Raw genomic sequence first — 27,853 nt, forward strand, 5'->3', positions numbered from 1 at the left:
TTCTTCTCTGCAGCAGATCAGATCCCACCCACTGCCTTCCTTATCCAGGTATGCTGGGAGTTATAGTTCCACTGCTTCTGTGCAGCAGATCCCACCCACTGCCTTCCTTATCCAGGTATGCTGGGAGTTATAGTTCCACTGCTTCTGTGCAGCAGATCCCACCCACTGCCTTCCTTATCCAGGTATGCTGGGAGTTATAGTTCCACTGCTTCTCTGCAGCAGATCCGATCTCACCCACTGCCTTCCTTATCCAGGTATGCTGGGAGTTATAGTTCCACTGCTTCTATGCAGCAGATCAGATCTCACCCGCTGCCTTCCATATCCAGATATGCTGGGAGTTATAGTTCTACTGCTTCTGTGCAGCAGATCTCACCCACTGCCTTCCTTATCCAGGTATGCTGGGAGTTATAGTTCCACTGCTTCTGTGCAGCAGATCTCACCCACTGCCTTCCTTATCCAGGTATTCTGGGAGTTATAGTTCCACTGCTTCTGTGCAGCAGATCTCACCCACTGCCTTCCTTATCCAGGTATGCTGTGAGTTATAGTTCCACTGCTTCTGTGCAGCAGATCCCACCCACTGCCTTCCATATCCAGGTATGCTGGGAGTTATAGTTCCACTGCTTCTGTGCAGCAGATCTCACCCACTGCCTTCCTTATCCAGGTATGCTGGGAGTTATAGTCCCACTGCTTCTGTGCAGCAGATCTCACCCACTGCCTTTCTTATCCAGGTTTGCTGGGAGTTATAGTTCCACTGCTTCTGTGCAGAAGATCTCACCCACGGCCTTCCTTATCCAGGTATGCTGGGAGTTATAGTTCCTCTGCTTCTGTGCAGCAGATCAGATCTCACCCACTGCCTTCCTCATTCAGGTATGCTGGGAGTTATAGTTCCACTGCTTTTGTGCAGCAGATCTCACCCACTGCCCTCCTTATCCAGGTATGCTGGGAGTTATAGTTCTACTGCTTCTGTGCAGCAGATCAGATCTCACCTACTGCCTTCCTAATCCAGGTATGCTGGGAGTTATAGTTCCACGGCTTTTGTGCAGCAGATCTTACCCACTGCCTTCCTTATCCGGGTATGCTGGGAGTTATAGTTCCACTGCTTCCGTACAGCAGATCTCACCCACTGCCTTCCTTATCAAGGTATGCTGGGAGTTATAGTTCCACTGCTTCTGTGCAGCAGATCCCACCCACTGCCTTCCTTATCCAGGTATGCTGGGAGTTATAGTTCCACTACTTCTATGCAGCAGATCAGATCCTACCCACTGCCTTCCTTATCCAGGTATCCTGGGAGTTATAGTTCCACTCCTTCTGTGCAGCAGATCAGATATCACCCACTGCCTTCCTTATCCAGGTATGCTGGGAGTTATAGTTCCACTGCTTCTGTGCAGCAGATCTCACCCACTGCCTTCCTTATCCAGGTATGCTGGGAGTTATAGTTCCACTCCTTCTGTGCAGCAGATCAGATATCACCCACTGCCTTCCTTATCCAGGTATGCTGGGAGTTATAGTTCAACTGCTTCTGTGCAGCAGATCAGATCTCACCCACATCCTTCCTTATCCAGGTATGCTGGGAGTTATAGTTCCACTGCTTCAGTGCAGCAGATCTCACCCACTGCCTTCCTTATCCAGGTATGCTGGGAGTTATAGTTCCACTGCTTCTGTGCAGCAGATCAGATCTCACCCACTGTCTTTCTTATCTAAGCATGCTGGGATTTGTGGTTCCATTGTTTTTTCAGACTTGGCCACCTAGTAGGACCCATCAGTGATGAAGACCTCAGTCCCCCGGCCTCCCCTGATGGTGCATTGTCCTCTCCAGCCTCTACACAATTGTTCCCTCACTCCCCCCATGGAAGAGCCCCACAGATCCTTCAATCAGTGAGTTGAGTCTCTCCCCCCCCCCCCCCTGGGCGAGTTTCACAGGACAGCCCCTCCTCTCCCCATCTGCCCCCTCCTCCTCCATCCTCTCCCAGCCACAATAATAGCCCCCTTTCCTTGGCTGGCTGCGCTGCTCGTGGAGCCCGGGGTGGTCAGGTCAGTGTGCTGGGCATGGTAAGGGTTTGGGTTTTGGTGTAGATCTGGTGACCGGTGATGGCTGCCCAAGTTTTCCAGAGTTCCCCCCCCCCCCCAGCCCATGGTTTCCATTGGAGGTAGGCGCCCCCCTTCCACTCCCTTCATCCTTTGTGTGATGCCTACAATGCTGGTCTACTCCTACTTCTCCTCTTACAGCTTCTCCGCTCTGACCTGTAGCTCTCCATCAGTTGAAGAACTACAACCCCCAGCCTGCCCAGCCCCTCCGCGCATCCCACGCCGAGAGTCGCACTTCCAAAACTACTTTTCTCAGAATGGGGACCTGATTATATTTTTCGCTCACCTTTTATTTATTTGTTTGTTTAACAGACCGGTACTCTTCTTCATTCCGCGCTGAGCGAGACGCCAACACCAAAAAAAATAAGGCGATTGGACGGACGGATTAAACGTCAGAGATTACACGGTAAGTCTTATCTCATATTTCTATTAAAAGAGATTTTTTTTTAATTTTTATTTTAATTTATTTATTTTATTTATTTTTATTTATTTTATTTTATTTTATTTATTTTATTTTTTATTTATTTTTTTTTAATTTTAATACATTAAAACTGATCTTCAAGCAAATAGCTAATTATAGAGAATAAATAAATACAAGGGGTCTGTTTCGCCTGCCATAGGATTTGTATTTGTGTCCATCCAGTCCTGAGATTTACACAGCTCTGCCGCACAGGCTTAGTTTTTCTCTGCTGCAGTTAAAGAGGGACTCCCCCCCCCCCCCTGAGTTATTTATTTATTTATTTTTGCTTTCCTTTATACTGGGTTATCTTCAAATGACATACTCTCATGTATAAGAAATCCAGTATCATCCTAATCTACATAACCTGGTGAAGGTGCCACGCTACCATCTTTCCTGCTGGAAGCCTCCCATGTCATGTATCTCAGGGAAATCACAGAACGCTCTGTGCATGCGAGGCGGCTTATCATTGGGGGGCAGTAGTGAGGACCCAGAAGAGGCAGCTGGGTGCCACTGTGATTTGGCGAAGGTGCCACGCCACCATCTTCCCCACATCACCCATATCAGGGACATCTGGGCTATGTAGAACACGCTGTGCATGCGCAGCGACTTATCAACGGGGGACAGTAGAGGGGACCCAGAAGAGGCAGCTGGGTGCCACTATAATTTGGCGAAGGTGCCACGCCACCATCTTCCCCACCCATGCATCTCAGGGACATCTTGGCTATGTAGAGCACGCTGTGCATGTGCAGCGACTTATCATCAGGGGGGCAGTAGTGAGGACCCAGAAGAGGCCACACCACCATCTTCCCCACCCAAAGCCTCCCACATCACGCATCTCAGGGACATCTGGGCTATGTAGAACATGCGGTGCATGCGCAGCAACTTATCATCGGGGGGGCATTAGAGAGGACCCAGAAGAGGCAGCTGGGTGCCACTATAATTTGGCAAAGGTGCCATGCCACCATCTTCCCCACCCATGCATCTCAGGGACATCTTGGCTATGTAGAACATGCTGTGCATGTGCAGTGACTTATCATCGGGGGGCAGTAGAGGGGACCGAGTAGAGGCAGCTGGGTGCCATGCCACCATATTCCCCACCCACGCATCTCAGGGACATCTGGGCTATGTAGAACACGCTGTACATGCGCAGTGACTTATCATCGGGGGGCAGTAGAGAGGACCCAGAAGAGGCAGTTGGGTGCCACTATGATTTGGCGAAGGTGCCACGCCACCATCTTCCCCACCCATGCATCTCAGGGACATCTTGGCTATGTAGAGCATGCTGTGCATGTGCAGTGACTTATCATCGGGGGGCAGTAGAGGGGACCGAGTAGAAGAGGCAGCTGGGTGCCATGCCACCATCTTCCCCACCCATGCATCTCAGGGACATCTTGGCTATGTAGAACATGCTGTCCATGCGCAGCGACTTATCATCAGGGGGGCAGTAGAGAGGACCCAGAAGAGGCAGTTGGGTGCCACTATAATTTGGCGAAGGTGCCACGCCACCATATTCCCCACCCACGCATCTCAGGGACATCTGGGCTATGTAGAGCACGCTGTGCATGTGCAGTGACTTATCATCGGGGGGCAGTAGAGGGGACCGAGTAGAGGCAGCTGGGTGCCATGCCACCATATTCCCCACCCACGCATCTCAGGGACATCTGGGCTATGTAGAACACGCTGTACATGCGCAGTGACTTATCATCGGGGGGCAGTAGAGAGGACCCAGAAGAGGCAGTTGGGTGCCACTATGATTTGGCGAAGGTGCCACGCCACCATCTTCCCCACCCATGCATCTCAGGGACATCTTGGCTATGTAGAACACGCTGTGCATGTGCAGTGACTTATCATCGGGGGGCAGTAGAGGGGACCGAGTAGAGGCAGCTGGGTGCCATGCCACCATATTCCCCACCCACGCATCTCAGGGACATCTGGGCTTTGTAGAACACGCTGTGCATGCGCAGTGACTTATCATCGGGGGGCAGTAGAGAGGACCCAGAAGAGGCAGTTGGGTGCCACTATAATTTGGCGAAGGTGCCACGCCACCATATTCCCCACCCATGCATCTCAGGGACATCTTGGCTATGTAGAACACGCTGTGCATGTGCAGCGACTTATCATCGGGGGGCAGTAGAGGGGACCGAGTAGAAGAGGCAGCTGGGTGCCATGCCACCATCTTCCCCACCCATGCATCTCAGGGACATCTTGGCTATGTAGAACATGCTGTCCATGCGCAGCGACTTATCATCAGGGGGGCAGTAGAGAGGACCCAGAAGAGGCAGCTGGGTGCCATGCCACCATCTTCCCCACCCACGCATCTCAGGGACATCTTGGATATGTAGAACATGCTGTGCATGCGCTGCGGCTCATCAGCAGGGGTCACTCACTAGTGAGGACCCAGTAGAGGCAGCTGGGTGCCATGCCACCTTCCCCACCCAAAGTCTCCTGTGTCACCCATCTCAGGGACATCAAGGCTATATAGAACACACTGTGCATGCGCAGTGGCTTATCATTGGTGGGCCAGTAGTGAGGACCCAAAAGAGGCAGCTGGCTGCCACTGTAATTCGGTGAAGGTGCCACGCCACCATCTTTCCCACCCACGCATCTCAGGGACATCTGGGCTATGTAGAACAGGCTGTGCATGCGCAGCGGCTTATCATCGGGGGGACAATAACAAGGACCCAGAAGAGGCAGTTGGGTGCCACTATAATTTGGCGAAGGTGCCACGCCACCATCTTCCCCACCAATGCATCTCAGGAACATCTGGGCTATGTAGAACATGCCGGGGGCCGGTAGAAGAGGCAGCTGGGTGCCACGCCACCATCTTCCCCACCCACAGCCTTCCACATCACCCATTTGTGAGAGATCAGGGCTATGTAGAACAGGCTGTGGATGCGCAGCGGCTTGTCATCGGGGGGCAGTAGAGAGGACCCAGAAGAGGCAGTTAGGTGCCACTATAATTTGGTGAAGGTGCCACGCCACCATCTCCCCCACCCAAAGCCTCCCCCATCACCCATCTCAGGGACAGGTACAACATGCTGCACATGCGCTGATTATCATCAGGGGGGCAGTAGTGAGGACTCAGTAGAGGCAGCTGGGTGCCACGCTACCATCTTCCCCACCACAGACTCCCGCTTCACCCATCTCAGGGACATCTGGGCTATATAGAACGCGCTGTGCATGTGCAGCGGCTTATCATTGGAGGGCAGTAGTGAGCACCCAGAAGAGGCAGCTGGCTGCCACTGTGATTTGGCGAAGTGCCACGCCAACATCTTCCCCACCCACAGCCTCCCGCTTCACCCATCTCAGGGACCTCAGGGCTATATACAACAGGCGCATGCGCAGCGGCTTATCATTGGGGGGCAGTAGTGAGCACCCAGAAGAGGCAGCTGGCTGCCACTGTAATTTGGCGAAGTGCCACGCCACCATCTTCCCCACCCACAGCCTCCCACTTCACCCATCTCAGGGATATGTAGAACACGCTGCGCATGTGCAGCGGTTTATCATGGGGGGGCCAGTAGTGAGGAGCCAGTAGAGGCAGCTGGCTGCCACGCCACCATCTTCTCCACCCACAGCCTCCCGCGTCACCCTTCTCAGGGACATCAGGGACATGTAGAACATGTTGCGCATGCACAGCTGCTTATCTTCAGGGGGCCGGTTGCTAGGTCCCTGAGAGACAGCTGGCTCCTGATGACATCAGCAAAGCAGATGGTGGCGGGGTTCGATCGCCAGATTACCGCGGGATGATGCTGGATTTGCCCAAGGTGCGAGTCCGTAATTTGAAGAAAGCCCAGCAAACCAGGTTAAAGGATACCGAAAAAAAACATTTTATTGAGGGGTGAAATTCCTCAGAAGACATTCTTTTTTCCTGCTTCAGTTTGACAGAGCTGTGTAAATCTCAGGACTGGATGGACACCAGTACAGACCTTTGGCAGTGGTGTGTCATCGGGGGGCCAGTTGCTAGGACCTGAGACAGTTGGCTTCTGGATGAAATAAATGTAAGAGATCTGCTTTACCTGCAAAAAGTCTGTATTGGTGTCCATCCAGTCCTGGGATTTACACAGCTCTGCCACATAGCTGTCCTAATACAGCAGGGAAAAATTAGGTCTGGTACCTCTTTTTCTTTTTATTTCCCCTTGTACCTGGTTTGATTGATTATCTTCAAATGACATGCTGACAGCCAATCCAGCATCATCCAGTTGCGATCTGCTGCAGGTTGCACACTGCCATTTTCTTTGCTGATGTCTTCTGGGTCCTAGCAACCGACCTCTGATGACTCACCACTGCACATGCACAATGTGTTCTACAGAGCCCCAACGTCCTGAGATTTGGGAGACTTTGGGCAAGGGGGGGGGGGGGGGCAGCTTTTGCCATTATTCTTGCCTAGGCTGCACTCCGCAAAAAAGTGTATTTTTCCTTAAAAAAAGGGGGGGGGGGGTTGGGGAAAGGAAGAGGAATATTCATTAAGTCCCGGTTCACACCTATGCGTTTTTTGGGGCTTTTTGCACCATTTAACATGGTTTCCTATTGGACACGGTCACATCTATGCTCTTTTTTTGGTTCCATAGACTTCAATGGAGAAGTTGCAGAAAAGCATATAGTGCGTTCTTGCCATGAGTTTGCCGCAATTTGGGTTTGGCACATTTTAATCTGCCCAACAACAAATTGGCCGCAAAAAAAAAAGCATAAAAAGCAAATTGCGCAAAATTGTGGTTATAATAGCCTGTGCGAAAATGCACAGCAACATCCAATTGTAGAACGCACCAATCACACACTGCATAGATGGGAAGCCAGGCTAAGGCTGGGATCACAGCTACATGATGTGTGTGCATTGTGGTATGCAGCCTGTTTATTTGAATGGGCTACTCACTGCATCTGGTTCCTGGTCACACCGGTGCCACTTGTCATGCAATTTAATAGTTTCAAATCGCACGATAAGCCGCACCCTATTGTCCGCAACGGGAGCCGTCAAATTGGTGCCACTCTGACTCCTCTCGGAGTTGCACGGATTTTCAAAGTAGTTCCTGCACTGCTTTTTGTAAGTTCAGGTACATAGACATCTGTGCATGAAGTCACACAGATGTCTTCCAAGTCACACTGACAGAGTGTGAGATGTGGCATCTCCTCGCAGGGGAGACTGTACAGGTAACCAGTGCCCTGATTACTGTGCAGCCCCAACAGTGCCCAGCAAGTGACACCAGTCTGTGCCCATCAGTGACACCAATCAGTGGCCATTAGTGACACCAATCAGTGCCCATCAGTGACACCAATCAGTGCCCATCAGTGACACGAATCAGTGCCCATCAGTGACACCAATCAGTGCTCATCAGTGACACCAAACAGTGCCCATCAGTGGCACCAATCAGTGCGGCCTTTCAGTGCCCATCAGTGCCTGCTCATCAGTGCCCATTAGTGCAGCCTATTAGTGCCCATTAGTGCCATTTATCAGTGCCCATCAGTGTGGCATATTAGTGCAGCCTATAAGTGCCCTTAGTCTTGCCTCATCAGTGCCCATCGGTACAGCCTATCAGTGTACATCAGTGCAGCCTATCAGTGCCCATCAGTGCGGCATATTAGTGTAGCCTATCAGTGCCCATTAGTGTTGCCTCATCAGTGTTCATCAGTGCAGTCTATCAGTGCCCATCGGTGCAGCCTATCAGTGCCCATCAGTGCTGCCTATCAGTGCCCATCAGTGTGACATATTAGTGCAGCCTATCAGTGCCCATTAGTCTTGCCTCATCAATGCCCATCAGTGCAGCCTATCAGTGCCCATCAGTACACCCTATCAGTGCCCATCAATGCGGCATATTAGTGCAGCCTATCAGTGCCCATTAGTCTTGCCTCATCAGTGCCCATCAGTGCAGCCTATCAATGAAGCCTATCAGTGCCCATTAGTGCAGCCTATCAGTGCCCATCAGTGCGGCATATTAGTGCAGCCTATCAGTGCCCTTTAGTCTTGCCTCATCAGTGCAGCCTATTAGTGCCCATCAGTGCGGCATATTAGTGCAGCCTATCAATGCCCATCAGTCTTGCCTCATCAGTGCCCATCAGTGCAGCCTCATCAGCACACACCAGTGAAGAGAAAAATTACTTGTTTACAAAATTTTCTGACAAAAACTGAGAAAATGTTTTTTTTTTTTATCTTTTAACATTTTCGGTCTTTCTTCATTTTTTTTTAGCAAACCATAAAAACCCAGTGGTAAATAAATATTACCAAAAGAAAGCTCTACAATATTTGTATGAAAAAAATGATATGTCATTTGGGTACAGCATTGCATGACCGCACAATTGTCATTCAAAGTGAACTGAAAGCTGAAAATTGTCCTGGGCAGGAATGGGGGGAAAGTGCCCGGTATTGAAGTGGACAGGAGTCAATGCAAGTTGTATTGAAGTCACAGCAAAATTAGCGCAGAAAATTTTTCTACGTCTGAACGACTTGAGTCACTCCGATTGGAACGGTTCCTTTGCAGTGTTGGGGAGCGACTTGTCATGAAACTTTGAGCTCTCAAGTCGCAGTTGATCTACGTTTTTACTATCCACCAAACGCCCACTCCCACATATAACATGGTGGCCATGATGGTTCATGTTGCTGGCAATTTTAACTCAGCATGTCGAGTCTGACAGGAGGCACTACCTGTCAAACTCATCCATTGAAATCAACAGGACCATGTCATAACTACCTGCCAAACGCGGCCATTGTGGCTGTGCATGGTAGTTCAATGTAAAATCCTATTGCTATAGAAATGATCCCCCTAGGGATGAAGAAGGTGGCTGTATTACCACCTGAATGCCTGTAAATCGTCTGATCCAATGTTCAAGGGCCTCTTTCCAACAACCCTGGGCGGGGGATGTGGGGGTCTGCGGGCAGGGGGCTTAACGGAATCTGGAAGGCCCCCAGATCCCGCTCTCCATGTGAATGAGGATGGGGTATCTAGGGTGCCAAGGTTCTCCATCACTGCCATAGATGGATCAAAATGCAGCCGGACCCTGTTTTGATCCATCCACTGTATGGCCAGTTTTATACCACATTTTTTTTTTATTGCTTATACATTTTATCATTGTTTATTCTATATTTCAACAAAATTTCAAGCAATGTTTTATGTGAGTTTTATTAAGAACGTTTTGATCTTTTTTGGGAAATATAACAAAAGTGATTTTTGTAGAGCTCCCAGGTCTGGATTTGCACGTGTCAGTAATTATACAGGGTCCTGAATCGCTCTATTATGAACCTATAACCCCTGATTGGTAATGGTAATTCATTTAATGGTTGACATATGTGAACTCAGCTTTGCACCTTCCGCTTAGAGTGGCCTGATCTGCCATGATTAGTAGGCCAATTTGCGCATCTCTAGAATAAAGACTTTGTTATCTGAGGGATCTCTTGATCATGCCACTGTTTGACTAAGAATTCCATTAACTGTTGGTTCATTATCCCAGGCTTTGTAGCTAAGAAAAGTGTCTGGAATTTTCAAGCAAACATAGCCATGGTCTGATTTTAGGGTTAGATATGAATATATGTTAGGAATATAGCTGTCTGACTTTTTTGAGTAATATATAAATCTGCGGTTCCTCGGCTCCCAGCTTTGGCAGCCTAGACTACAGAGTCTTTGACTATCAATCATTAGGCCTAATTCAGATGAGCTAATGGGGGCAGAAAGGCTGCTGCGTCCAGAGATGGCTAAAGGCCAGGGCTGGCCCGAGACATTGTGCTGCCTGGGTCCACGAATGAAATGCTGCCCCCCCCCAAAACCCCCCCAAAAAAATCATGCCCATCAAAGGCATGAAGAAGGCGGGCCGGGCAAGAGGCCAGCTGTATCTAATCCTCCAGTTCCACCCAATAGTAATGCAAGCTGCGCCCGAACATCGGCTGCTGACGGAGCCAGTGGGAAAGGGATCTTTGCCACCCTCTCCTGTGGGTACCCCACCCCGGCAGTACACACACCTGAGCTCTTCATGTGCGCTCAGATATTTACCAGCCGATGTTAGACTGCATGTGAGCACCCTCGCACCCGGAAATTATGAGTGTGTGTTGAGGGCAGCAGGGTGGTATTGGAGCGGTCCAGGGGGGCAGTTGTCACACACAAAACTGCTGGAAAAAAAATCTTGGGCGTCAGTTTGCTGCCCCTCTCAAAGTGCTGCCTGGGTCCTATGGACCCAGCGGGACCCATGGTAGGGCCGGCCCTGCTAAAGGCCACCCTTGGATGCTGCCGCACACCGATCAGCTGGGGCAAGAACGCCATACCTGTACGTAAGCTGTCCGTGTCCAAGGCAGGTCAGAGGCTCTATTCCCATGTTACTGCTCAGATGAGCACTTTCTGCTTTTGGATTTGTTGGTGCTCAAGCGAATGGGTTGCCTTAATGCAAAGCACAAAAATCTCATGTTAACGTACTTGCATTTGCACAATACACCTGAACGCCAGGGTGCGAATGGGTCGCACACATTTTTGAAGTACTCTAAGACAAATTAGACCATAAAACAAGAAAATATTCTTTGTAAAGGGTTGATACAAGTATAGAGGTATAGCCTAGGGCAGTTGTTCTCAACCCTATTGAGACCAGGGCTTAGTAAGTTCTTCCAAAATCTTCCACACCCCAACAATAAAAAAAAAGTTTATACTCATGCAATAAAAGTAAGGGAATACAAAATATGTATTTAAATGCTGGAAAGCTGTGGATGGTGTTGATGTCACTGTGGCCCTGTAGGGGATGAGATTTCTGGAGTTGGGGGGCAACTGTGAGGGATATGGACTCTGGAAGGCGCTGGAATTCTCTCCAGTAGGCTGGGAGCTTTCCAGGGGCACTGTTGGAAACTGGGGTGAACTACAGGGATTGGGGGTGCATCCTGAGACACTGTTGGAGGCTGTGGAAAAGCACAAGAGCGAGCCGAACCGTTCGGTTCCATGCAGTGGAAAAGCGCCATTAGTGGATCAGCAGCTGGCTGGAGGCCTGGGAGGAAGGAGGCTAAGAATCATTGGCTCAGGGCACCAAAGGCTGTGTGGATATACATACAAGACTCACCCATATACAAGTCAAGACTCACCCAAGCTCTACCGCCATTTAAATGACGTGAAGATCGAGTGCCGGTGCTCAGGCCAACCAGTCCACTGTAAATAATTCCAACAAAAAGCCGGCAACTCTGTGCTTCTTAGCATCTATGGACATTGTATTTGCTGTTGTGCATCAATAAAGGATCTTTTAGGAAGAAGCCCTGAGTTGCTGGCTTTTTTTTGGATTTAACCAAAGGCTGTGTGCCTACAGGCTCTAGAGATTAAAACCAACCCTATTTACCAGTAAAGGGTTCTGGAACCATCATGACTCCAACATGGGCGTCTGCAGAACTTTTTTCAGGGGGGGGGCATAATTTTAAGGTCACCCATGCTCCACCCCTTTTCAACAATGTCATGAAGGGAAGGGGCTTAATCATTATACTTATTTTGAGTATATTCCCTTAAAGCATGTTATACAGCACAGTGCTTTGCTGTGTAATTTGGCCCCTTCTATCACCTAAAATACCTGGCTGATCCTGCCTGGCTATGTCCTCCCCTCTGTAAACTGACCACCGTATACCATGGCTGCTGAGTCCTGACACCGTGGTCAGTTTACATGCCTTCATCATCCGCAGCCCTCCTGTCCTCTCCCCCCCCCCTCCCTGCCAGTCTGCTCCTGTGTCAGTGCCCACCTCCCCTCCTGCTGCTGTAGTTTCATTTAAAGTTTCATGTCCTGTCTACAGTCTGTTTATTAATCCTGTGTGCCCCTGTGTCAGTTTTTTATAAAAATAAGCCATTCTTTACAAGTATAGAGTGTCACTTGCCGCTCACGTGACCCGCCACCTCTCTCCTCCTCTCCTCTTCCCCTCCTCCTCCCCTCCCAACTGACATCAGTGAGGAATCCTTGGCCCCGCCCGCTGCAGGCAGCTGTCAGCCAGAGAGAGGAGAGAGCCGATGGGTCACGTGAGCGGCGCTTGGCCCTCTGAATACTGGTAAAGAACGGCTTATTTTTTTAAAACACAGACACACAGGCACACATGATTATTACACAGAACAGACAGGATGGTATAAAGTGGCTTAACAACCACTTAAAAGGGGAAGTTGAGATTCCAAGGGGGGCATTTGCCCCCCCTTGCCCCTACCTGCAGATGCCCATGGACTCCAATTTTGGAGTTGCTTCCACCCCTTAGCTGTGGATCAGGGTGAGATATAGACTACTACTACTGGCAGTGCAACTCACTGACTGCCTTCTTCTGCTGTGCAGCCAGTCAGTATCACTGATTGCATACATGCCCCCCCTGCTCTGCATTACAGTCAACAGGGTCAAAGTCAGAGCGAGTCCAGAGCAGCTGTCAAGTAAGTATTATTGGGATGATAGATAGGCATATTAGATCAGACAGAAGAGAGGGATGAAAATAGGTTAGGTTGTATATTCAGTATGGGTCGTCTTTAATGAGCTAAATCTGTTTTATTCTAGAGTCCTGGGAAAATACTTAATTAGATTTGCAGCATCTTATTGTTGTACCGTATTTGTCTCTGACATGTTCTGATACAGCAGGCAGTTCCCAAGACAGTGACTGTCTCCTGTTAAGGGACATTTTAGCATAGTATGTTGGCCTAGGGTAAATATTTCATAATTAAGGCCCCATAATCCTTTGCAAACTCAAGCAACTATTTTGCCAATGCTTTGTCAAGCTATTTTTTTTTTTTTACATTTTCACCTCCTTTCTATTCTTTTTTGGAATTTTAAATATGTTTAGTACATTTTTTTTTGCCTTCTCCAAGTTGGAAGTGTGAAAGAAGAGACTCTACACTCAACAAGTGATCTATTGTCTTTTCCGGTCTTCTGGGGGCCCTCTGCTTTCCAGGCCTCCTTACTAGGAAGTATAATGATACTCATTGTCTTGGTGGGCTTAGGTGTATTTACCTTTTTGGGATTATATAGACAGGAACTTCCTTCTTGGATATCATAGAGTTATGTTCTGTAATTATAGTATGTTTGGATAAGAGAAGCAGGTTACACAGGACTTGAAAAGCGTTTACATTGCTTAGAGCAGCAAATCTCATTCTTCTTTTTTAAACTTCCTCTGCAAATCTTAGTTGGAATGTGGTTGCTGTAATATAATAGTTAAAAAAGAAATACAAAATTAATAAAAATACCTAGAATTTAATTCTATTCAAAATCAAAACATTTTTTCTTTAGTTTGTATAGACCCGGGGTCTCCAAACTAGCTAAGCAAAGGGCAAAGTTACTGTCGTTCAGACCTTAGGGGGGCTAGACTGTGGCCAGTGGGGGTAAAAAATGTCCCAGCCTTAGTGGGAGGAATAGTGCCCATGTTTAGTATTCGGGGGGAAGTAGTGTCCCATCATTGGTATCAGTGGGAGGAATAGTGCCCCATCATTGGTATCAGTGGAAGGAATAGTGCCCCATCATTGGTATCAGTGGGAGGAATAGTGCCCCATCATTGGTATCAGTGGGAGGATTAGTGCCCCATCATTGGTATCAGTGGGAGGATTAGTGCCCCGTGTTTAGTATTAGGGGAGTGAATAGTGCCCCATCATTGGTGTCAGTGGGAGGAATAGTGCTCCATCATTGGTATCAGTGGGAGGATTAGTGCCCCGTGTTTAGTATTAGGGGAGGAATAGTGCCCCATCATTGGTATCAGTGGGAGAATTAGTGGCCCGTGTTTGGTATTAGGGGAGTGAATAGTGCTCCATCATTGGTATCAGTGGGAGGATTAGTGGCCCGTGTTTAGTATTCGGGGAGTGAATAGTGCTCCATCATTGGTGTCAGTGGGAGGAATAGTGCTCCATCATTGGTATCAGTGGGAGGATTAGTGCCCCGTGTTTAGTATTAGGGAAGTGAATAGTGCCCCATCATTGGTGTCAGTGGGAGGAATAGTGCTCAATCATTGGTATCAGTGGGAGGATTAGTGCCCCGTGTTTAGTATTAGGGGAGGAATAGTGCCCCATCTTTGGTGTCAGTGGGAGGATTAGTGCCCCATCATTGGTATCAGTGGGAGGATTAGTGGCCCATGTTTGGTATGAGGGGAGGAATAGTGCCCCATCATTGGTATCAGTGAGAGGATTAGTGGCCCGTGTTTAGTATTAGGGGAGGAATAGTGCCCCATCATTGGTATCATCGGGAGGAATAATGCTCCATCATTGGTACCAGTGAGAGGATTAGTGGCCCGTGTTTAGTATTAGGGGAGGAATAGTGCCCCATCATTGGTATCATCAGGAGGAATAGTGCTCCATCATTGGTATCAGTGGGAGGAATAGTGCTCCATCATTGGTATCAGTGGGAGGAATAGTGCCCCATCATTGGTGTCAGTGGGAGGAATAGAGCTCCATCATTGGTATCAGTGGGAGGAATAGTGCTCCATAATTGGTGTCAGTGGAAGGAATAGTACCCCATCATTGGTGTCAGTGGGAGGATTAGTGGCCCATGTTTGGTATGAGGAGAGGAATAGTGCCCTATCATTGGTATCAGTGGGGGGAATAGTGCTTCATCATTGGTGTCAGTGGGGGGAATAGTGCTTCATCATTGGTGTCAGTGGGAGGAATAGTGCCCCATCATTGGTGTCAGTAGAAGGAATAGTGCCCCAAGGGTCGGACAGAAGCAAGCAAAGGACTGCCGTTTGGAGACCACTAATATAGACTGTCAATGTTTTTTTTTCTGTCTGTGTATCCCCTAGGGAGATTGAGCCTCCCCCTACCATTGTTACCAGTACAAAGGGTGATGGAAATCACAAATTTCACGGTTGTCTCCAGAAGAGGAGAAGGGAAATATTCTGATAAGGATACATGTTCTGTCTTAAACTGTCTTGAGCTGGCCATAACACCTTTAACATTTTTCTCCAAAAATTTTTTGTTTGGAATATTCCATTTTCTAATGGTTAGTAGGGTCAAATCAACTATTGTTTTCGACCATAGTGACAAGGAAAATCGAAGGAACAGCATGGAAAATTTTTCTCGTTTCTTATCTGAAAAACAAACTTCTAACCGTGTGTGTGGTTTTTGTTTGGAAGAATGGTACATATTATACACATATTTTAGGTACAAAAGAAACCTGTTTTTATACATGTGGGATTCCATTCAAATAGCAGGCCTGGATGAAATTTTAAGGGATTTTGAAGAAAATATTTTGACTCAGTGATGGTGTAGCGCTACCCCCGTAGGAGCCACTAAGAAGTTTGCTAAGACCCTTTTCCCAGTAGCTACAATAGAGGGGGCAAGGTGGGACTTTGAAGGTGCAAATGATGGAGAAAAATCTGAATTCTCAAAAAATACACATTTTATTCAACATATAGGATTAGGACAAGACATAACATTGGTTAAAATGTTAAAAGCAAGAAAATGCACTCGATAATATCAACTACTTTTCCCAGTAGTTTCCTCACAGCAAACACACAATTCCAGTCACTCTTTTTTGAAACTCAAAGGATAAGTCTAGTCAAAACCTTACTAACGCTAAACCTGCTCTTTGCTACATTCTAAACCTAATCGATCTAACCCTGTAAAGCAAAAATCACTGTACTTACCTTTTCTGCACCCAATCCAGTCCAGTCCCACGCTGAGCTGTAAGCGGCGGCTTCAGCATGGAGGCGGGTGCAGGACAGGAACTCGACAACAGTAGCCCCATAGTAAGTCCATGGGTGACATGACTTTCTATTCATTTCATAGCCATTGTCGGTCCTCTCCTGCACACAGCTACTGTCGCTGGAGACTGGACCTGATTGGGTGCAGAAAAGGTAAGTACAGCGATTTTTTCTTTACGGGGTTGGATAGATTAGTCTTAGAATGTGGCAAAGAGAAGGTTTAGCGTTAGTTAGGTTTTGCCTGGACTCATCCTTTACAGTAAATAAGTGTAGCACTGTCCCAGTAGGGCAGGGATCCTCAATCTATGGCCCTCCAGCTGTCGCGGAACTACACATCCCATGAGGCATTGTAAAACTCTGACATTCACAGACATGACTAGGCATGATGGGAATTGTAGTTCCTGAACAACTGGAGGGCCGTAGTTTGAAGACCCCTGCCGTAGGGCTTGCTGTATGATGACTTGTTTGGCCTCCTCTGATTACCAGCACACAGTCACTTAGGGAACAGTTCACACATCCCTCCTTACTCCCGATGGCTCGTCACATAATAAACAGTCCAGGAGTATTGGTTTTTAGTGTTTATTTTGGAACTTGGATGGGAGAAGGAAATAGTGGGATACTCCAACTGTAACTATTTACAATTGTTAAGGACAACTCTCACTTTGCCTCACCAGGTTGCTTGTGGAAGCAGCTGCACTGCTTAATCCATACTACCATGTGTATGAAAAGGGTTAAGTCTCCTTGCTCTTTTTTCTCCAACAAAAGACTTGGTGAATCTACATTATCTTCAGGACACTCACTGGCATCTCCTTTACTGACTCCTGTCCACGGACTCTAATAGCTACAGGGGGTGGCCCCCCTCAGGTCAGGCCCCTCGACACAGATCTGTACTCACTGTACTGCAGAATCAGATCCTCCAGTGTCTCCCCTTTCAGTCAGCTTCACGAGACCTCTGGGTTCAGTTCCTCACTAGCACTTTCCAGGCCCTCAGGTCGACTACCTGTGGTCGCATGGCACCTCTACAGAGGAGGAGGCAGCCGTCCCCTCCCTCCGTGACTCCGCTATCCAACGAAAGACCCAGAGCACATGTGCTCCTGGCTTTTATACAGTATCCCAGGATGCCCTGAGGCACTTTTCCTCTGCCAAATCACCAGGGCTATATTAAATGCCTGGGCACTCATTTGTCAGGTGTCCTCCCACTGTGCAATATGTCTCCCAATTGGACCATTGTGAAACACTCTGCAGGCAGAACGAGTTGCACCTGAGCACACTAAGCAGACCTCACAAACAGATCCTGCTCTCTGGTAGGCAGGGAACAACATAGATTTGCCTGAAGTCCTTCTGGTAAGCAGACGTGAATCAAAACTATACTTTCTCTCTAGCACCTACCTAGGAGGTTGCTACATCAGAATTTGGATAGGTAGTGTGTAATGGTAGGATACTCCAGTAACCCAAACAAACGATTTGGGGACACTGAATTTTAGGACTTTAGTATTAAGAATTAAATAGACTAATCGACTAATGTCCCCTTTAACCGGTTGCCGACCGCCACACGACTATATACGTCGGCAGTCAGCCCCGGCCAGGCAAAGTGACGTATATATACGTCATTAGCCTGTCACTTGCTTGGGAGCCAATAGCGGGCGAGTGCGCGCGCGCCCGCAGAGGCGCGCTCCCGCCCCGGCTTGTTACCTAGCAAGTCCGTGCGTGTGACCGGCGGACCCGATGTCCGCCGGTCACTCGCCGATCGTCGGTGCAGAGGGAGAAAGGCAGGTGGCTGATGTAAACAAGCCGCCTGTCATTCTCCCCTGTGTAGGAATGGTGATCATACGTTTCTACTATGTAGGACCGTTGATCACTGTTCTTACACTAGTAGCCACAGCCAATCAAAGTAAGAATCACGCCCCTAGGGACACACTTAACCCCTCCTTCCCCAATAAAGTTAACCCCTTCCCTGCCAGTGTCATTTTGCAGTAACAGTGCATATGTATAGCACTGATTACTGCAGTAATGTCACTGGTAACCCCAAAAGTGTCAAAAATGTCAGTCAAGGGTCCGATCTGTCCGCCGTAATGTCACAGTCCCGCCAAAGAAAATCGCAGATCGCCGCCATTACGCGTTAAAAAAAAAAACCCACCAAGAATGACAAAAATCTTTCCCTTAGTTAGTAAACGCAATAACTTTTGCGCAAACCAATCAAAATACGCTTTTTGCGATTTTTTTTTTACCAAACATATGTAGCGTAAAACAAATTGGCCAAAAATGTTAAAAAATTTTGATTTTTAAATTTTTTTTTGGGGGGAATTTCATATAAAAAATGTAAAAAATATTGTTTTTGCAAAATTGTCGCTCTTTTTTTGTTTATAGCGCAAAAAGTAAAAATCGCACAGGTGATCAAATACCACTCTGTTTGTGGGAAAAAAAGGACGTCAATTTCGTTTAGGTACAGCGTCGTACGACCGCGCAATTTTCCGTTAAAGTCACGCAGTAAAAAATCGCAAAAAACCCCCTGGTCAGGAAGGGGGTAAAATCTTCCAGGGCTTAAGTGGTTAAACCCGCTGACTCTAATACAAGAGGGTTGGAAACAGCACACTCTCTAGGAACTCTCATACCAGTCTGTACTCACAAATGTCCTTGGAAAAATTGGTTGCCTCCTTCCAATATCCTCAAGACATCTTCATCCCGTGGTACCAGACTAGATCCTCAGACAACAGCCTCTCAGTCAGCTTTCAGCAACTCTCAGCAGCATAGGCCTCCAGCTAACTCTACTGAGGCCTTGAAAACCCACAGGCACAATGGCAGGACATGGTGATCTCCTCCTCTGGTAAAAAGACATGGCTGCTCTCAGTCTCAGAGTATTTATACAGACTGCCAGTCACCATCTAGGCACCTTTCCCCAGGTATTGGCCAGGGCTGTATGAACATTCAGCTAGTGATTAGATTCTTCCTGCCCACTAACTTCCAGAACATTTCCGGACCAACCAGAGGAAAGCAATCACTGAAACACAGAAGAGGCCAGAACAATCAACACAGATTAGAGTGAGCCCAAACTAAATTTGCCTAACAACAAACTGCAGTTCCACTGGATACAGTGAGCCAGAACTAAATTGACATAATCCTAGCATCTATCTAGGAGGTTTTTTTTTCAGATTGCCGTAGCTTAAATGTGGATGTCGCCTTACGTCAGGAAGATTTGCTATTTATGTTTTTCTTTATACCCAGACAGGAAGTAAAGGAAAATCCCATTAAATAGATGCAGATAGGAAGAAAAAAAAATATCACAGGGTTTCTTATATTTTCCAATTTAATCACAAATATTCAAAAGTAAGGAAAATACTGTAGGTTAGGGATATACGTTTGAGTGGCAGCACTATGGAGTATTACTATAATTTTGTGACTTTTCTGCTAATAAACTAATATTTCACTTGTGCTTTACTCTGGATGACTGAAGCTTTACTCTGGATGACTGGATGACTTCTGATATCTTTCAAGGAATCCTTTATGATCTTCCTGATGAAAGGTGATCTGACACCCTTGCCATGGATCCTCAGGTCTCCTGCTAAAACAAAAGGGTTCCTGTATCTGTGGAATTCTTTTAAAATAAAACAAAATTAAACTATTTAACAGGATGAGTAAAATCTTTCATAAAGGCCACAGTAGGTGGGTGGTAGGAAATCTTGAGACAACCTGCCAACTTCTACCCAAAAGAAAACAGTTGGTAGGTCATACAGCCTGCTGACAATATCCAAAATTCAGAGGTTGATAAGTGACGAAACCTACCAAGTGGTAGCTGATGCAGCCTGTCAACCTTAACACAAATCCAGAAGTTGGAAGGTGATACAACCTGCCAACCTTACCCAAAACCAAGAAAGTGATAGGTGATGCAAACTGTCAACCTTGCCCAAAATCCAAAAGTTGGTGGGTGATACAACCTGCCAACCCTACCCAAAATCCTGAAGTTGGTAAGTGATGCAACCTGCCAACCCTACCCAAAATCCAGAAGTTGGTAAGTGATGCAACCTGCCAACCCTACTCAAAATCCAAAAGTTGGTAAGTGATGCAACCTCCCAACCCTACCCAAAATTCAAAAGTTGGAAGTGATGCAACCTGCTAACGCTACCCAAAATTCAGAAAGTGGTAGGTGATACAACCTGCCAACCCTACCCAAAATCCTGAAGTTTGTAAGTGATGCAACCTGCCAACCCTACCCAAAATCCAAAAGTTGGTAAGTGATGCAACCTGCCAACCCTACCCAAAATCCAAAAGTTGGTAAGTGATGCAACCTGCTAACCCTACCCAAAATTCAGAAAGTGGTAGGTGATGCAACCTGTCAACTGACTGTCGAACCTCAGCTCTCACTCTGTGTAATCTGTTAACAAGGCAATGCTGCTCTCCTTGAGGGGGGATACTCCAAAAGCACTAAAAGCAGAAAAAAAGGAGGGTGCAAATGCCTAGTGCATTACCTAGGACACCTTGGAAATTTATTGAAATAGCCAAAAACATACAAGCATAAAGAAGAAAAACACATGTTAGATACAACCTTAGTGACGAGGGTCATGCATCTCTGCAGTTGGAAAGTTGACACGTTTCGGGAGACACGCTACCTTCCTAAGAGCTAATCCAACTGACTGTGCTGGCTGTGGAGGGGAGGTATTTGGATTTGTGTATAGAGAATATATAAATGGTGCCCTCTGTTAGTTGGATTAACTCTGAGGAAGGGAGCGTGTCTCACGAAATGTGTCAAATTTCCAGCTGCAGAGATGCATGACCCTCGTCACTGGAGTTGTATCTAACGTTATTCACTTCTTTATGTTTGTTAGTATGTTTTTGGCTATTTTAATAAATTTCCAAGGTGTCTTAGGTAATGCACTAGGCATTCGCGCCCTCTTTTTTTTCTGCTTTTGATGCAACCTGTCAACCCTGTCCAAAATCCAGAAGTAGGTAGGTAATGCACGTCGCAACCTTACCCAAAATCCAGAAGATGGTAGGAGATACAACCTCCCAACCTTACCCAAAATCCAGAAGTTGGTAGGTGATGCACGTCGCAACCTTACCCAAAATCCAGAAGATGGTAGGTGATACAATCTCCCAACCTTACCCAAAATCCAGAAGTTGGTAGGTGATGCACGTCGCAACCTTACCCAAAATCCAGAAGATGGTAGGCGATGCACGTCGCAACCTTACCCAAAATCCAGAAGATGGTAGGTGATACAACCTCCCAACCTTACCCAAAATCGAGAAGATGGTAGGTGATACAACCTCCCAACCTTACCCAAAATCCAGAAGATGGTAGGTGATACAACCTCCCAACCTTACCCAAAATCCAGAAGTTGGTAGGTGATGCACGTCGCAACCAGTGTTCCCTTTAAGGTGCGCGCGTGCGCGGACGCGCAGTGGAAATTACGTCCCGCGCAAGCACCTAGTTAGACGGCGCAGCCGCAGACGGAGCGGCCAGGGAGCAGAGCGTGCACCCCGAGAGCACGCCCATCGTGTGACAATAGCGAATGAAAATTCGCTATTGTCATACGGATCCTCCTCCTGGCCAATCAGGGAGCGGGTCCTCCCGCTTCCTGATTGGCCGAAAGGCCAACTTCATGCCATTGGCCGAGGAGGAGGCGCCGGGACTCGGGAGGATGGAGACGCGGGAAGCTGGAAGCCGGGGACTGAAGACAGAGTGCCGTGACCGTCCGTGAGGTAAGTGCACGGGGTCGCGGGGGGGCATTGCTGTGGCACTCTGCAGTTTATTGGGGGCATTGCTGTGGCACTCTGCAATGTATTGGGGGCATTGCTGTGGCACTCTGTAGTTTATTGGGGGCATTGCTGTGGCACTCTGCAGTTTATTGGGGGCATTGCTGTGGCACTCTGCATTTTATTGGGGGCATTGCTGTGGCACTCTGCAATTTATTGGGGGCATTGCTGTGGCACTCTGCAATTTATTGGGGGCATTGCTGTGGCACTCTGCAGTTTATTGGGGGCATTGCTGTGGCACTCTGCAATGTATTGGGGGCATTGCTGTGGCACTCTGCATTTTATTGGGGGCATTGCTGTGGCACTCTGCAGTTTATTGGGGGCATTGCTGTGACACTCTGCAATGTATTGGGGGCATTGCTGTGGCACTCTGCAATGTATTGGGGGCATTGCTGTGGCACTCTGTAGTTTATTGGGGGCAATGCTGTGGCACTCTGCAATGTATTGGGGGCATTGCTGTGGCACTCTGCAGTTTATTGGGGGCATTGCTGTGGCACTCTGCAATGTATTGGGGGCATTGCTGTGGCACTCTGCATTTTATTGGGGGCATTGCTGTGGCACTCTGCATTTTATTGGGGGCATTGCTGTGGCACTCTGCAGTTTATTGGGGGCATTGCTGTGACACTCTGCAATGTATTGGGGGCATTGCTGTGGCACTCTGCAATGTATTGGGGGCATTGCTGTGGCACTCTGTAGTTTATTGGGGGCAATGCTGTGGCACTCTGCAGTTTATTGGGGGCATTGCTGTGGCACTCTGCATTTTATTGGGGGCATTGCTGTGGCACTCTGCAATTTATTGGGGGCATTGCTGTGGCACTCTGCAATTTATTGGGGGCATTGCTGTGGCACTCTGCAGTTTATTGGGGGCATTGCTGTGGCACTCTGCAATGTATTGGGGGCATTGCTGTGGCACTCTGCATTTTATTGGGGGCATTGCTGTGGCACTCTGCAGTTTATTGGGGGCATTGCTGTGGCACTCTGCAGTTTATTGGGGGCATTGCTGTGGCACTCTGCATTTTATTGGGGGCATTGCTGTGGCACTCTGCATTTTATTGGGGGCATTGCTGTGGCACTCTGCAGTTTATTGGGGGCATTGCTGTGGCACTCTGCAGTTTATTGGGGGCATTGCTGTGGCACTCTGCAGTTTATTGGGGGCATTGCTGTGGCACTCTGCAATGTATTGGGGGCATTGCTGTGGCACTCTGTAGTTTATTGGGGGCAATGCTGTGGCACTCTGCAATTTATTGGGGGCATTGCTGTGGCACTCTGCAGTTTATTGGGGGCATTGCTGTGGCACTCTGCAATGTATTGGGGGCATTGCTGTGGCACTCTGCATTTTATTGGGGGCATTGCTGTGGCACTCTGCAGTTTATTGGGGGCATTGCTGTGACACTCTGCAATGTATTGGGGGCATTGCTGTGGCACTCTGCAATGTATTGGGGGCATTGCTGTGGCACTCTGTAGTTTATTGGGGGCAATGCTGTGGCACTCTGCAGTTTATTGGGGGCATTGCTGTGGCACTCTGCATTTTATTGGGGGCATTGCTGTGGCACTCTGCAATTTATTGGGGGCATTGCTGTGGCACTCTGCAATTTATTGGGGGCATTGCTGTGGCACTCTGCAGTTTATTGGGGGCATTGCTGTGGCACTCTGCAATGTATTGGGGGCATTGCTGTGGCACTCTGCATTTTATTGGGGGCATTGCTGTGGCACTCTGCATTTTATTGGGGGCATTGCTGTGGCACTCTGCAGTTTATTGGGGGCATTGCTGTGGCACTCTGCATTTTATTGGGGGCATTGCTGTGGCACTCTGCATTTTATTGGGGGCATTGCTGTGGCACTCTGCAGTTTATTGGGGGCATTGCTGTGGCACTCTGCAGTTTATTGGGGGCATTGCTGTGGCACTCTGCAATGTATTGGGGGCATTGCTGTGGCACTCTGTAGTTTATTGGGGGCAATGCTGTGGCACTCTGCAGTTTATTGGGGGCATTGCTGTGGCACTCTGCATTTTATTGGGGGCATTGCTGTGGCACTCTGCAATTTATTGGGGGCATTGCTGTGGCACTCTGCAATTTATTGGGGGCATTGCTGTGGCACTCTGCATTTTATTGGGGGCATTGCTGTGGCACTCTGCAGTTTATTGGGGGCATTGCTGTGGCACTCTGCAGTTTATTGGGGGCATTGCTGTGGCACTCTGCAGTTGATTGGGGCAAGCTGGTCACTCTGCATTGACGTCCCCCCCCCCCCCCCCCCCCCATTGCTCAATCTAAAGGTTTGCGCTCAGAAATTTTTTTATTTGCTCAGCACAGTAAAAAATTAGAGGGAACATTGGTCGCAACCTTACCCAAAATCCAGAAGATGGTAGGTGATGCACGTCGCAACCTTACCCAAAATCCAGAAATTGCCAAATGATATGCACAGCTTACATTTACCCAAAATATCAGTATTGGGTGGAACGATCATTTAAAGATTTTTAGTTATCAACAGTAATGAAGGGTTGTAATAGAGATAATTAACCTCTACAAGGCTCAATGACTCATAAAACAGATGGAGGTAGGGGCTAATTACTACCTTTCATTGTGGTTTCCAAATAAGAAAAAAAAAAGATTTAGTGACAAAAGCCCTAATGCATAGTGCCCTAGAGGACATAGAAGCCTGATGGTTCCAACTGCCTGGGGTCGAACCATCTGTCATACAAATAGAGTATTTAAAATAGGGATTAACAAAATATAAATGTAACAGATAATGCTGATTGTGATGTGGATACAGACAGTGTATGGTCCAAGAACACCAAATGTGGTTGTGTGGAGCATGTTGAGTCTATTGAAGGAAATTCTTTTTTCTTGACTATTCCTTTGTTTTCTTCTTTGGATTTCATCTTCTTAAATTAGGTTTCATACAATGTACAGTGATTCGTAGATAACAGTGTTGGGTGGGAATGTTCCAATCAACAGCTGTTCTCTGACTATTTCAAACTTCAGTTTACTGAAATTAGCATTTACCTTAAATTGTATATGTGGCCATTACCCAAATGTGCCCCCTACCCCCACACACTTTCATCTCCCCCGCACTATTGTTTTATCTTGCCTTGTTCCTGTAGCAAGAAACAACTTTTATTACTCCTTGTGTCATTATCACCAGGTATATAAAATTCTTTCAGGGCAGTGACTGGGAGGTCAGTTTCTATTTATTTAGCCCTCCCCCCTCCCTACCTTTCCTAGAAGCCCTTTGACTTCACAGTATGTGGCCAGGTTCTTGAGATTTAGGCCTGCCATAGATGGTGTGATTTTCTTTCCTGCAACCACGGAATGAAAATCACTCAATTCCACCTTCAGCACAGTCAGTGTTGATAAGGGAATACCCCCCCCCCCCCCCTCTGCAGAGCTTTTGTGTTCTCCCGGCGGGAAGGTGCTGGTAGTGTGGTCCCTGCCAGGAGAACAGACAATGATTATTGCTAGGGATGATCGAACGGTCGGGTCGACCATCGGTTCGACCCGAACATTGGCTGCTCGAAATTCAGCCGAATTCCGAACTTTTTGCGGTAAAAGTTCGGAATTCGGCCACCAGAACCGCCCAAAATGCAATGGGACAGGAACTGGGCTTTAAAAGCCAGTGAGAAACATCAGTAAAAGCCGATTGGAGTGACTAGGGGGTCCAGAGGCCAATCAGTAGTGAATACGCCCCCCATATGCCCCCCAGTATATAACATAGCCCTGCCAAATCTCTAGCACTGTAATAGAGAGGCTGTGCAATAGAGTGGAAGCATTTCTGTTACTCCTGCTGCTCCAGTGTCATTTTGCAATTATTAGTGTGAGGAAAGGGATATGCAGTGTAGTTAGGGTACTATATACCACTATAGTTAGATTCAATAATCTAGTTTCAGTAGGGAAAGTTGTAAGTGTCAGGGTGACCGTAATGTAGTTTAGGGTGAACTGACTCTGACTGCTATGCCAGGGTGACCGAACTCATCCATGTCAGGGTGAGCGTAATGTATATATATATATATATATATATATATATATATATAGAATCAAAAAACACAATTTTGAAGCCCTAAAACCCAATAAATGCCCATAAAAAGTGCCTAGGGTTCTGGGCCATGCCCCAGGAACTATTAATCACACAAAAAAAAGTTCTTAAAAATTGTCGTTTTTGATAGAGATCCAATTATTGAAAAAATTATTGAAAAAAAAAAAAGAGATTTCTTTGGATTTAGTGTCTGGGGGGGGGGGGGGGTCTAAAAAGTGTACCTGTGAAGTTTCAGCTCTGTAGCATGTCCAGAACCAGAAAAAAAGATAATTTTTCTTAGAATTTCCGTAGCGCAGGGATGGGGTTCCGCTCCTTTCACACCTGGGCGTTTTTGTTTCAGGCATTTATTGGGCGTTTTTTGGGCGTCTTTGGAGGCAGGCATGACATCTGAACTTCTGTATAGGGGTGTATGTATATATATATATATATATATATATATATATATATATATATATATATATATATATGTGTATGTGTATATATATATATATATATATATATGTATGTGGGTATATATATATATATATATATATATATATATATAAATATATGTGTGTATATATATATATATATATATATATTGTGACAGGAAGTCAGGTAAATCTGGGAATGTAGTCACTGAGAGGAGACACATTCCCACCTGCTTTGAAAGTTCACTGATACTATAGGGTGTTGGCTGCAGAGAGAGCCAGCAGGAAGTTGAAAACCATTCAGCTGTTCAGAATGAGGAGATCAAGGACTCTATAATTTGTCCAGAGAAAATCTATTGAGTGCTGCCTCCTGTCGCCGTGTAGGCTGGGAGAGGAGGACAGACATACGTGTACCTCCCGACGCCGTGTGGGCATGGGAGAAGGACTGCTGCCGCCTGTCGCCGTGTGGGCTGGGAGAGGGGGACAGTCGGATGTGTGCCTCCCGACAAGCTGGTGAGCATGGGAGAAGACCCCCTAAAGCGATGTGAAGCTAAGGAGGGTAACCACGAGTGAAGACGTCTCAAAGGTGAGAAGACAAAGTGTTCCATGTGAAGAGTGTGAAGAGTAAAGGGACCTGTTAAATGAACTGTGTTCAATATGAAGAATCTGAAGAGTAAAGGATCCTGTTATAAATGAACATGTGCTGTGTGAAAGAAAACAAAGGGACATGTTCAATGGACAATGTTTGTGCTGAGTGAAAAGCAAACAAATGGACATTTGAGTGTCTGCTGTAGGATTAGCAGTGTCGGCCCAACAGTAGGTTGGAAAGACTTCTTAGGTAGGTTCCAGCGTGAGAAGGTAGCCGCCCACAGAGGCAAGGATTTATTTTGTCTTTTATTTTATTTTGGCTGTTTTGATGCTTGCAATTGTGTTAAGTAAATTGCATGAATAAATCAGTCTTGTTTTCAACCTCTAATCGGCTATCTCTCTGTGAAAACGCACCCCCAAAGGGGTCACCCATACGCCTACCACCGAGCTAATCCCTTACATATGGTGGAGGTATGCAGTGGGCATAAGCAGAGATCCCTGCAAGGAAGTGCAAATGTTTGATGAACTTTATCTGGTGCATGAGATTGCACAATCTATGTGTGCAGGAGAGAAGATCCTGACAGAAAAAAAAAAAAAAAAGTGTTTTAGAGACAGCGGTCTCAAAATTATTTGATGAACTTTGTTGTGTCTGGTGCAAGTGATTGCACAAACTGTGTGTGCAGGAAAAGAGATCTTGCAAGAGAGAGAAAAACTACATGTGTTAAAGAGACAGTGGTCTGAAAATTTTTTGCTGGACTGTGAAAAATTTGTGGAGTTATTGAAGATGGGGCGATCCAAACGCCTGAAAAATGCAAAGATAGATGAAATGAGAGACCGGATTCTATGGATGGAGGGGATGTTACCGTCTGAACCAGCCCCATCCATGCCTAAAGAGAGTCTACTAAAGAGGAAGGTTGTTGTCCCTAGCAACACTGATGAAACTGC

The 27,853-nt window shown here is 47.2% G+C and overlaps 1 protein-coding gene across 1 annotated transcript in view; it reads left to right on the forward strand.

Moving 5' to 3' along the window:
• Nucleotides 1-1,967: 1,967 nt before the first annotated feature.
• LOC309543319 (SH2 domain-containing adapter protein D-like) overlaps nt 1,968-27,853 on the forward strand; it is a 67,137-nt gene continuing 41,251 nt past the window's right edge. Inside the window, exons 1-2 of the mRNA XM_082242777.1 lie at nt 1,968-2,031; nt 2,398-2,491. The gene's annotated coding sequence lies outside the window, so the exon portion shown is untranslated. The remainder of the gene's footprint in view (nt 2,032-2,397; nt 2,492-27,853) is intronic.

The sequence above is a fragment of the Pelophylax lessonae genome (genome assembly GCF_965119305.1).
Source record: "Pelophylax lessonae genome assembly, chromosome: 13".
NCBI lineage: Eukaryota > Metazoa > Chordata > Amphibia > Anura > Ranidae > Pelophylax > Pelophylax lessonae.